This window comes from Scyliorhinus torazame, chromosome 17, assembly GCF_047496885.1.
Source record: "Scyliorhinus torazame isolate Kashiwa2021f chromosome 17, sScyTor2.1, whole genome shotgun sequence".
In the NCBI taxonomy this organism is placed as follows: Eukaryota; Metazoa; Chordata; class Chondrichthyes; order Carcharhiniformes; family Scyliorhinidae; genus Scyliorhinus; species Scyliorhinus torazame.
The window spans coordinates 51,462,981-51,475,539 of record NC_092723.1 but is presented as its reverse complement, the minus strand read 5'-3'; the positions used below and the strand labels follow the sequence as shown (position 1 = coordinate 51,475,539).

The 12,559-nt window shown below is 45.6% G+C and overlaps 1 protein-coding gene across 6 annotated transcripts in view; it reads right to left on the bottom strand.

Annotated features, from left to right (window-relative positions):
- Positions 1-12,559, bottom strand: part of LOC140393873 (neuron navigator 1-like) — a 970,643-nt gene that overhangs the window by 764,980 nt on the left and 193,104 nt on the right. The window contains exon 1 of one of the 6 annotated variants that reach the window (XM_072480428.1): positions 398-461. The exons of the other annotated variants lie outside the window; for them this stretch is intronic. The gene's annotated coding sequence lies outside the window, so the exon portion shown is untranslated. Of the gene's footprint in view, positions 1-397; positions 462-12,559 lie in introns of those variants that run through there. 6 annotated transcript variants of the gene reach the window in all.

Genomic DNA, 12,559 nt, shown 5'->3' with positions numbered 1-12,559 from the left:
AACTGTAACATTATATTCTGCAGTCTCTCCTTCCTTCCCTTATGTATGCATTGTTTGTACAGCATGCAAGAAACAATACTTTTCACTGCATACTAATACATGTGACAATAATAAATCAAATCAAATCAAATAAAAGATATTGCAAAGTTGGCCGACTAAAGGAAGGTATGCTGCCTGCAGCCATGCACCAGTAAAACTGTCTCGAACACATTCCACTTTCACAATGTCAGTGCTGAGAGAGAACTGAAATGAATGGCCAGAGAGTGAAACACGATCCCCACCTTGTTTATCTAGGCACCACCCTTGGCAAAACTCATGTGCAGACAGCACCTCATTAAGACTGCAACAAAAAAAAAATCAAAACCCACAATAACCACCTCAGTAAAATGGCTAGTACCTCCTGGGGAATTACAGGTCAAGACCCCAAGGACCTCTGCTCTTGCCATCACATACTCAACTTCAGAATGCTGTGCCCATTGCTACCAATCTGCCCATACCAAACTCGGTAAATGTACCACTCAGCAAAACACAAAATCACAAGTACTCTTCGACAAACTCACCTCCCTTGGCTTCCAGTCCAGAGCAATACTGGCCCTCCCATCAGGAGGATAATTGCAACAGACAAGCTACTGAAAAAGTCTCCTCCCACCCAAGCCTGTTCTTGTAAAAGCACAAGGATATACGAAATAGGAACAGGAGTAGGCCATGCAGCTCGTTGCGTCCGCTCCATCATTCAATGAGATCACGTTTGTGTTTTGTTATGCTCTTGACGTTGCATAAGCTGCTTCCTTGATGTGCACTCTGACAAAGGAAGGTTCAGACTTGGAGATAGCTTCAACGCGTTTATTTTCTCTGCATCTGCCACGCCATCTAGGTCGCACGCTACCAGGTAGATCTCGAATCTCTGCCAGAACCAACGCCAGTTTTCACTGAGATTGCCTTGTTACTGGAGCTGCTGTGGAATCGGAATCCCAAACATCATCTTGGCTGGCTTTTGTTGCTGGTTGTCACTGTTTTGTTGAGTTGAGCTATATGGATTTAATAGTCCACTCCTGGAAACATGTTTTGTTATGCTCTTGATGTAGCATATGCTGCTTCCTTGATGTGCACTCTGACAAAGGAAGGTTCAGACTTGGAGATAGCTTCAACACGTTTATTGAACTATTAACAATTCTCCTACTTGGATTCGATGCTACTGTTAATCCTGCTATAGCTACACAGACTGACTAACCAGTCTGCTACATCCACGTGGTGGGAGTGATGTGTTTTAAATCAACCCTGTGTACACACTGAGAGTCTCCACTGGAAAGAGGAAGATCATGTGTGCAGTGTCCTTATATATGGGTTGGTGTAATGCCCCCCTGTGGTAGTGTCACCTCTGTGTGTATCGTGAATGCCCAGTTGTCGTGTCCTATCTTACTGACCTATTGGTTGACTGTCTGTGTGTCATGTCTCTGGTGTTCCCTCTAGTGTCTAGCTAGGTGTAGTGTATGTACATTAACCCCTTGTGTACTTACAGTGATGTATATCACCACATCCCCCCTTCTTCCGTGTTACATATTTTCTGTACAGTGTTGAAGAAAATTGAACAAATGAGGTAGATGAGTGATACTCTGTACAAGTTATGATAACTGTGATCATTAAACAATAAGTCCAATAATATGCATGAGTCCAAAGTTCATTAATTATTATGGTCGAGTGGCTTTCTTGTTTGGTTGGTGAGTTGGTGATGTTGATGGTGGCATTGCATTGTAAACGCCATCAGTGTCACTGTGCTGAAGGAACCAAGAAGTGGTCAAATCACTTCATTGTCTGACTTGGACTTTTTTTTCCTTTCGATGCTTGTGGTGGTAATTCTTGACGGCATCTGTCTGAAAGCCAGGTTGCCTGTTGGTAGTGCAGCAAATGTGAATTGGTAAGATGCATCGTGCTGCCATGGTATGTCATTGTACTGAGCTGAGCAGTAACAGTGTCCCTCATTTGCTGAGTTGTACCATGTCGTACCAGTCGTAGTTCCAGTGGCGTTGTGTTTGTCGTGCTTGTTGTTGACGTTGTTGCCTTTGGTACGCTTCTTGCTACTACTACTCTTTGATGTTATTGTTGGTTTTGTTGCCATGTTTGCTGCGCTCAAGGACCACACTCTGTGGATAATACGAGTCCTTCACACAGTTACTCGTGTTGGCGTGCTTTGTGGCATCTGCTGTCTCCTTGAGCGTGCCGTCACTGAGTTTGCGGCGCTCCCCGTCTGGAGTCATGTCCGGCTTACTTGAATCAGATTTGGCTTGTCGATGCTCCCTGTCTGGAGTCTGGTCTGTTTCACCTGAGTCAGTTTTGGTTTGTTGATGCTCCCCGTCTGGAGCCCTTTCTGGTTCACCTGAATCAGCTTTGGTTTCTTGATGCTCCCCGTCCGGAGTCATTGCAGGTTTACTTGCATCTTCTGAGGTTTCTTGATGCTCCCCGTCCGGAGTCAAAACATTCAGGAATGCATTTGCTTGTGGAGAGGCTCGAGCGAATGAGCTTTGAAGTAACGTGGTGTCACCGGAGTCACCAGTAGTCTCACTGTGATTGTCGAGTGCCTCTGTACATTCTAGCTGAGGTCTGTCATGTTGCACATCTGGTATGGGAAGTGGGATGCCGTCGTCAAGAGCCTCAGTGTCTTCTTGTCGTTCACTTGAGCTGGGTAGACCGTCAGAGTCTTTTTCTGGTGGCTCAAATAATCTGGGTGGACTGTCAAAGTCTGCTTGCTGTATACTTGAGCGTGGTAGACTGTCAGAGTCTTCTTCTCTTCTTCTTGTTCACTGGAGTGTGGTAGACTGTCATAGTCTGCTTGCTGTACACTTGAGCGTGGCAGACTGTCATAGTCTTTCTGTTGTTCACTTGAGCGTGGCAGACTTGCATTGTCTGCTGCTGGTTGCTCAGAGGAGGTTGCTAGACCCTCATGGTCTTGTTCATGCAAGGACAGCGCTTTGGAGTCTTGCATTGCTTCTATCGTGGAGGCTGTCCACGAGCTCGCTGTGGAGGCTTGTGTCACTCCCTCTGTGGCGTCTTGCAGCGTTCCTTGTGTGGAATCGTGCATTGGTCTCTCTGTGGAAACTGTCATCACTTCTTGTTCATGCAAGGACTGCGCTCTGGAGTCTAGCGTTGCTTCTATCGTGGAGTCTGTCCACGAGCTCGCTGTGGAGTCTTTCATCACTTTCCGTGTGGAGGCTGGGGCCCTTTGTACTGCATGGACCACTCTCTGTGTGGAGTCGAGGGACCCTTCGTGGTGCATGGACCACTCTCTGTGTGGCAGCAGGCCGCTCTCCGTGGGCTTGTACCGCTCTCTGTCTCTTGGTGTCAGGCCGCAGCATAATCCTGCACACACGAGTCGGGATGTCATATCGGCTGGGCTGAAGATCCTCAAATCCGAAGAACACATCGTTGGGTTCGCCAATGTGCAACACGTCTAGTTGCAGTTCGGATTTGGTACTGGGGGAGACTCCCAAGGTGAAAGCTTCGTCTGAGTCGCTGTCTTCCAAGACCATATCATCACGTTTTGTTTCGGAGCTGGCATTGGGCTCGGGATGTCCAAAGAAGAATTCAAGGTCTGAGTCATAGTCTTCAAGGCGTGTACCATCTCTTTGGGCGGTGCTTACTGCTTGTTGCAGGGTTCTGCGGAGGTTACTTTCAGATACTGGTCGAATTTCAGGCATTGTGCTGTCGTTCCAGGTGAAAGAATCTGATTTTGAGGCATTACATTTTTTTTCCCGTGTTTTGGGACATTTCCCCTTTAAGTGGGCGTGGTCCAGGGCCTCTGACGTCACGACGCTTGTGAAGTAGAGCTTAGGAAGCGATTGTGCATGCGCAGATCGCCGTGCCTTTACTTAGGGCCTTTTTCTCAATTGCGCATGCGCGGCTTCTCACGCATGTGCAAACGGACCTTCCCGTTCTGTGCGCTCTTCGCGCAACTGTGCATGTGCAGCACCTTTTCCAAGATGGCTGCAATTCAAAACTGCCGTTCGGTGCTGCAAGCCTACCTCGCGGTGAGTTTTGGCGCCTCTTTTACCTTTTCTTCTTGTATGTTCCTCGCAGAATTCTTGGAATTTGTCCAGGACTGCCTGGAAGATGCTCTTGTTTTGCCCCTTTGAGTATTTGAAGGTCTGGAAGATTTCACCTGCTTCTGGACCTGCGATGGTAGGTAGAAGCGTTATTTTCTCTGCATTCGCCACGCCATCTAGGTCGCACGCTACCAGGTAGATCTCGAATCTCTGCCAGAACCAACGCCAGTTTTTACTGAGATTGCTTTGGTACTGGAGCTGCTGTGGAATCGGAATCCCAAACATCATTTTGTTGCTGGTTGGCACTGTTTTGTTGAGTTGAGCTATATGGATTTAACAGTCCACTCCTGGAATCATGTTTTGTTATGCTCTTGATGTAGCATATGCTGCTTCCTTGATGTGCACTCTGACAAAGGAAGGTTCAGACTTGGAGATAGCTTCAACACGTTTATTGAACTATTAACAATTCTCCTACTTGGATTCAATGCTACTGTTAATCCCGCTATAGCTACTCAGACTGACTAACCAGTCTGCTACAATCCACGTGGTGGGAGTGATGCGTTTCAAATCAACGCTGTGTACACACTGAGAGTCTCCACTGGAAAGAGGAAGATCATGTGTGCAGTGTCCTTATATATGGGTTGGTGTAATGCCCCCCTGTGGAAGTGTCACCGCTGTGTGTATCGTGAATGCCCATTGGTCGTGTCCTATCTTACTGACCTATTGGTTGACTGTCTGTGTGTCATGTCTCTGGTGTTCCCTCTGGTGTCTAGCTAGGTGTAGTGTATGTACATTAACCTTTGTGTACTTACAGTGATGTATATCACCACAGTTTGATCTTCTACTTCGACACCATTTTCCTGCACTATCCCCACATCTTTTGATGTTTTTAATATGTTAACATCTGTCAATCTCTTACTCAATTACCTCCTCAACCCACCAGCAATGCACTTCACCATAAATGGTTAAACCCACAATGCCAAGGAGTAACAGTTGAGGACCAATGCCAGGACAATGCATCCACCAAAAATGATTCTCTCATCATAGACCGCACTGCTCATCCACCCGGCTTTGATCTCCACAGTGACCTGAGTCCTTTTAAACTGTTTCCGGAATAGCCAAGAGAAGGCACCAGGGTTGGGGTGAAGTGTGAGGGGCAACTTGGTATTGTCACTGAACTCGCTTCCTTAGCTCACCCCCACCCTCTACACAATACAATACAGCCAAACACAGAGGGAAAATCAGGGTGTAAAATAAGAATGAAAGTAAAGGATAAGGGTGTCTGTTTCAGATGAACATCTTTCAGTACACCTTTCTTCAATCGAGGCCTTCAGTTGGAGGTTTTTGTTTTTCAGACTGTAATGGTTTTCACTGTGGATTCATCCTGGTTCTCTACAGGTTCAGAAACAGCAGATAGGCAGTATTTCTGAGGAGCGAGAGAGACAGACAATCACAGCTGTTCCTCTCGGCATCCAGCATCCGACTGCCACTTCTTGTGTCCTCTGAAAACCATCCCACTGGGGTAGGGCCGATTACTACCTGTCGCCAGGCAGAATACAGCCTTTGGCCAATTCATTGGCTGCCAGCCAGCCAACTGAACTGAATGCCTCCGATCTCTTGGGTGCCAAAATGTCTGAGTTCTGGTGTTCAAAGCTATAATGGACAGCACGGTAGCACAAGTGGATATCACTGTGGCTTCACAGCGCCAGGGTCCCAGGTTCAATTCCCCATTGGGTCACTGTCTGTGCGGAGTCTGCACGTTCTCCCTGTGTCTGCGTGGGTTTCCTCCGGGTGCTCCGGTTTCCTCCCACCGTCCAAAGACGTGCAGGTTAGGTGGATTGGCCATGCTAAATTGCCCTTAGTGACCAAAAAGGTTAGGCGGGGTTATTGGGTTACGGGGATAGGGTGGAAGTGAGGGCTTAAGTGGGTCGGTGCAGACTCGATGGGCCGAATGGCCTCCTTCTGCACTGTATGTTCTATCTCCTTTGCAACTTTTGAGTTCCCCACTTTCTCTGCTTGACTTAAAGGTATATGTCCACTCAACATCCATGGATCAAAAATGATAACCACAAAGTAAAAGAAATGGAAAATAAAGGAATTAACAGGAAGGGCCCTTGCACACTAGCAGCAGCTACCACCAGTGGAGCTGCCTAGTACAGAGGAGTTGCCAGCCTCCGATTGACCAGCAGCTCTCGGTGGATGTGGCTTCCTCCCCTGGGGTCCTTCATCCTGTGGATGGCTCGCTACTGGTCTGGATGTGCATAAGATGCGGTGAACCTTCTTATAAAGGAGGGGACGTGGGGGTCTCCACAGCTCTCTAGCCAGCAGCAAAGACCCTCATCGCCTCACAATATTCCAATTTATTTCTGAGAATTAAAACAATTTTGGTGAGTTTGAAAATAATGGACCTACAGTAAATAATCCAAATTAACTTCAAAAAACACTAAAATGTAATCGTATTTAATCCAGATTAATTATTCTCAAATATAAAAAAACTACAAACATTTAGCTTGCCTCCAAACAACACTGTCTTAAGCATTGGAACCAATTATTCTGTGCATAGTTCTACTTCTAAACATTGTCAAAGCATTAAAATAAGAACTTCAATGACTTCAGTGCCGTTTGCGCCAAATAAAATGCACACTTTTTTATTTCTACATCGCTCATTCAAAGCATTAATCTTGTTGTATTATCAAATCATATGCCTAAATTAAAAAGGTCAAGCCTCTGAAAATTCACTAATCATTTCATTTTCTCTTATATCTGATTTCAACACTTTGACCCTCAACTACTAGCCTGAAAGATTTTGAATATTTCTAGGAGACATTTATCATTGCAAAGCTTTTGCATGGTGCCTTACAGCTCTTTGAGCCAAATTACAATCAGGCAAGCAGCCTGAACTCCCAATGAGTTGATTTAGTTTTAAATTTAACCTGATCGACTTCCTTATTCAGAGGGATTTCTAACGGTAATGGGTACCCCAGTTGCGATTGAAGCAATGCCTGTCTGACCCATGTAAATGAGGTGCCCTCCACTTGACCCTGTAAACTCCATAAGGGTCAATGTTGGAGGGCACTAACGGATGTGACCCTGATGAAATTTCAGGGTCTGTATCTGAGCAGCCTGATTAATGAAAGAAGAAAATTGAACGTTTCTTCAAATAGACTTACAAGGCAGTGCTAACTGGGCACAGCATGAGATTCCCAGCTCCAGCAAGTCCTGGTCCATTAATTTCTTCTCAATAATGCTGGCAAGAAATCTGTTAATGATGGTGTACTTCTGGAAGAAACTGCAGGCTATTTTTCACGATTAGTGCTTCCCCTGGACTGCTTGGATACATTAAAAAAAGGTTGGCATAAACTAATTAAAAAAATTAAGATCAGCATTACATTGGTGAAAAATCTCCTTTAACAATCATTTTTTTTTAAATTCCAATTAAGGGGCAATTTAGCATGACCAATCCACCTACCCTGCGCATCTGTGGGTTGTGGGGGTGAAACCCACACAGACACGGGGAGAATGTGCAAACTCCACATGGACAGTGACCCGGGGCGGGATCGAACCCGGGTCCTCGGCGCCGTGAGGCAGTAGTGCTAACCACTGCGCCACTATGCCACCCACCACCTTGACAATCATAGACAGCTGGTGCATAATTATGCATATACAAGTCAAAAAGCAAGTATTCAACGCCAAGACAGTCTGAGATTAAACAAAATTAAGATTTTGAGGGAGCGCCAAACTAGTGACAGAACAAATAGTGAGGAGTTTTCTACCCCAGACTATTGGTGTGATCTTGTTCAGGTACTTCACAGTGCAGTCGTGTGCTTATAGACATTTAATAATAATAATCACTTATTGTCACAAGTAGGCTTCAATGAAATTACTGTGAAGAGCCCCTAGTCGCCACATTCCGGCGCCTGTCAGGAGGCCGGTACGAGAATTGAACCTGTGCTGCTGGCATTGTTCTGCATCGCAAGCCAGCTATTTAGCTCACTGTGCTAATCCAGCCCCTTCAGGTAGATAATTCAATCCAACTAGTTTGTGTTCGTGTTTACATGTCAATTGAGCAGTATTCCTAGCCCAATGTGTCTTCCTGTTTCTGTATCCTTTTATCTCACGACTCTTAATTCCCTAACTGCTGCAGTGCATTTCAGTCTCACCACTCTCTGTTTAAAACACAAGCTTCTCTTGCATTATCCCATATCTCATATTTATGCCGCCTGCCCAGCCCCCCCAACGCCATTCTTGACCCGTCAATTACTGCAAACAAATCCGGTTCCACCTAGCCTATCACACACCTTCATAATCTTCAAGATCAAACTCACTTTATCCTCCTCCACATTATTAAAAGCAGCCCCGATTTTCCAACTAATTTGTGCTGGCATATCCACATACCAGACAGTATACAATGAGTCGGTGCTGTTGTCATGGGCTAGTGCATGATCAGTTCCAGCCCCACTTGGCCTAGAGTCGTAACACGGGTGAAATTAGGGTTGGAATTCTCCAGCCGTTGGGATTCTCATTTCCCGCTGTCAGCGCAATCCCCCCCCCCCGCGGGTTTCCCTGCGGTGTGGAGTGGCTTCAATGGGAAATTCCATTGACAAGCAACAGGAAAAGATAATCCTGCTACCAGAGAACTGTGCACCGCCGAGAAACACGCGGCGGAGGGATCGGAGGATCCCGCCCAAGATTTTATGTAAAATACCCGAGGTCCTTGGTTGCGCCCAATAAACGACAGTCACCAGGTTTGTAACACCAACACAAGTAACAATTTATTATATACATTATTACAATTAAATGTACAGAAAACTTAATTTATTATCTGATACCCTTTTTTCAACCCCCAAACCCACCTCCTAACTATCCCACTCTCTACACACACACACACACATACGCAAACACACATACATCATAGTGGGGAAAGGGAAAGGAAATATCAACAAAAATAAAGGATGAAGATTTTTGATGCACTGAGATGATTTTCGGTTGGTGTCTTTCTGAAGCTCAGCTTCCGTTTTGATATATTTTCCTTCTAGGTTTGAGATGACTTTCTCTGGTAAGGTTTTCTACCTTCTCTGCAGACTCTGCATCACTCCAAGTTCACAGCAAAGGATGTGTCAGGCACTCACTGCTTTCAGAACAACAAAGCAGTTCTTCCACTTCAACACGCAGAAGTGAGAGAGAGAGCATTCCTTTCACTTCCAAGGGCTGTACGCTTCTGCCAAGTTCTTCAGAACGCATCACGCAGGAACCAATTACTGACCATAATCAGGTAGAACCACCGTCCCTTGCCAACCCACTGGTTGCCAGCTAGCCTCCCAATCAATCGAACTCCCTCCAAACTGGTTCCTGAGATCCACTTGGTTCCGAGGAGTGTGGCTAAAATCAAAACCTGGGAACACAGTGTCCTGACAAGCAGGCTGCTTCAACCTTGAGTCTTCTGCTTGAAGGAATACTCCGATTATGGGTCCACGGACCAAAATAATAAAACAGCACAAAAAAATGGGAACAAAGGAAATAAACAGGAAGGGCACTTATGCTGTATCCATTCTATGTTTTCTCAATATCCTTTCTGTAGTCTGAAACCTAAACCATTGCACCCAATTATCAAACTGTGAATTTTTAATGGTAACTTGACTATTGGACTTCCTATGCCTTGTCATAAAGTCCAGTATTGCATTCACTTTATGACCTTCTATATTTGAGGTACTTATTCTAATGTTTCACCCAACTGAACTGTTCAAATCCCTTTGCTCGTCCACATCACCTTCTCCCATTCAAAAGTATAATAATTACTTTTATTGCTGAGAAAAAGATTCACAGGAATACCAAATCTCAAAGAGAGAAACAAATTTATACTGCATGAGAAAAATGTGCTGATTGGTTGGCAAGTGGATTCTGATTGCTAGAGGCGTTGCCACGGAGAGTGAACCAGGGAGCAGCTATCCCCCCCAAAAAGAAAATGTCCAGCCACTACATTTCTTTCAACAAAAGTAAAGCTGGGGGACAACTGTTCCCTGGTGCATTCCCCAAGCACTGCCTCAACCAGAATTTAAATGACAACCAACTAGGATTCTTTCCTTACTCAAGAAAAATGTGTTGTTCCCTTGGGAATTTGGTACTCTAATGGTTCTGTCATGATAAGTGCAAGATGAAAAACTGCATCACCATCTCTTTTTTTCAGCAATACTCACATCTTGTGCTACCAAATGACAATTACTTTTATCTTCATCAAAATGCAACACCTCATATTGTGGCCACTTCACATAGTGACATTGGCTGGAATTCTCCGGTCGTTGCGATTCATTTTTCCCGTCGCCAGCGGATCTCCTGGCGGCGTGGGTTGGTTAAAATGGGAAATCCCATTGACAAGTGGCAGGACGATAGAATTCCAGTGAGTGGCTCACTGCCGAGAAACACCTGCTATGGGAGAATCCAGCCCAATGAATTCTAACAACTATCTTTTGCTCATTCTGCCAATATCCTTTCAGCTTCCTTTCGACCTCAGAGCTATTTATGATGCCTTCTACTGGGAGCACAGTGAGAACAGGGGGTGCACAACTCAGCAAACACCATCCCATTCAGACAATGCATCAATTATCTGGTTATGAAAAGAGGCAGTTGATGAGTATACAGAGTGTGTCTGTAAATAATGTGCATTATCCACGACTGTGGCAAAGCCACAATATCAGGAGTTCAAAAGAGAACAGTCAGGTCACTTGACATAGCTTTGCCCATCAATCCAAGGAAATATTCAAGTGTCCTTTTAATGATTGCAAGATTTTTGCCTCCAATATTTCAACCCGAAGTTCATTTTTATATTTATCCCCAATTTTGTGTGACATTTGACCTATTTTTGCCTTTTAACTTTGAGCCAGTGTGTTCATGCCCTAATTTCATAACATAATTTAGTAAGAATCATTCAAATTAACCATTTTTAATACCGCCAGATAGGCATCTCTTCATCATCGCCTTTCAGCAGCTTGTGTTAATATAGCACCTTCAATGTAGCAAAATACACCGTGCATTTCACAGTTTTGACAGAGTGAGGTTCGGGGATTTCTCATCCTTTATACTTCTGCTTTGCGAGGAGCTGGCCTTTCATTATCAATGTAGTTCTCCCTGGAATGTGTAACTTAAAAGATAAGGGTTGCAATGTATTCAGGTTCAGTCATTCTACTTCATCTGATAAAATAGAAATCCATGCTCCTGGCTCTAATTCAAACTCTGTTGCCTGTCCATCTACTTTGAAGTTAGCACTCTTAATACTTGTCTTCAGTGGCATTTCTCTCCCCTAGGAAGGTCAATTCCTGTTCTTATGATTCTTTCACTTCTTATATGTTGGTCAGCTTTAAGAAAATTTGCAGTTCCTCTGCTGGACATTCTTCTCATTTGTGTGGTTTGCTCATATCACACCGAGACATTTAAAAATGGCAGTCGGACCAGCTTTTCTCCGTTTCCTTGGGCTTAGGCACACTTCCCATATTATGGCCTAAGAATTGAATGGCCTTGCTCGATCTTCTCCCCGCAAACAAACACCCCATTCTGTTTGCTAAATTCCATTTGTCTTGAGGTCTGCACTGCTTTCTCCTGTGTATGTAAGAGATCTGTTAATGCTTTGTCTAACACCACTCCAGTGATCCTGCCATGAATCAGCTTGTCCTTCAAAATCTCTCGAACACAGTTTCCTGCTAGCCTGCAGAGATTGTTGATAAACGAATCCATGCTTATGCCGGCTTTTGTTGTCTTCCATTAAATTTAGCCTCTCAATAGTCAAGTTCCAGTTGAAACTGAACTAAATCGAAAGCTCACAGGTCTTCGAAAGAAGCTAAGTCTCATCGAACCGCTGCCTTGCTGTCAGATCATCAGCAATAGTACCGACAGCATAAAAGTGCACCTGGTTTTTCTGCTCTTTTTTTAATATAAACCTCGGTGAACTTTTTTTCTGTTCTGTACCTGGTAATTTTTCTCCAGTTGTCCCAGTTCTAAAACTGCTGTGGCCCTTCTGCAGTCTGGAATGGGATTGGAAGGTTAATTCCATGTTCCTGTTGAGCCCTGGAAATGTTGAGGAGTAGGGCTGGTGGTGGTGGTGGTGGTGGTGATGGTGGTGGGTGGGTGGGGGGGGGGGGGGGGGGGAGAGGTTGGGGAGGGCAAAAGGGAGCGGGAAACAGAGACAAGCGGCTGGATTCACCGTTTTTGGGGCTAAGTGCGGAGGATCTGTGGGGTGTCATTCTCCGACCCCCCGCCGGGTTGCTGCCGTGAATCCTGCCCCCGCCGGTTGCCAAAGTCTCCGGTACCGGATATTCGGCGGGGCGGGAATCGCACCGTGCCGGTTGGCGGGCCCCCCTGCTGGATTCTCCGCCCCGGATGGGCCGGAGTCCCGCCGATAAATTGCCTGTCCCGCCGGCGTGGATTAAACCACCTTTTGAACGGCGGGACAAGGCGGCATGGGCGGGCTCCGGGATCCTGGGGGGACGCGGGGCGATCTGGCCCCGGGGTGTGCCCCCACGGTGGCCTGGCCC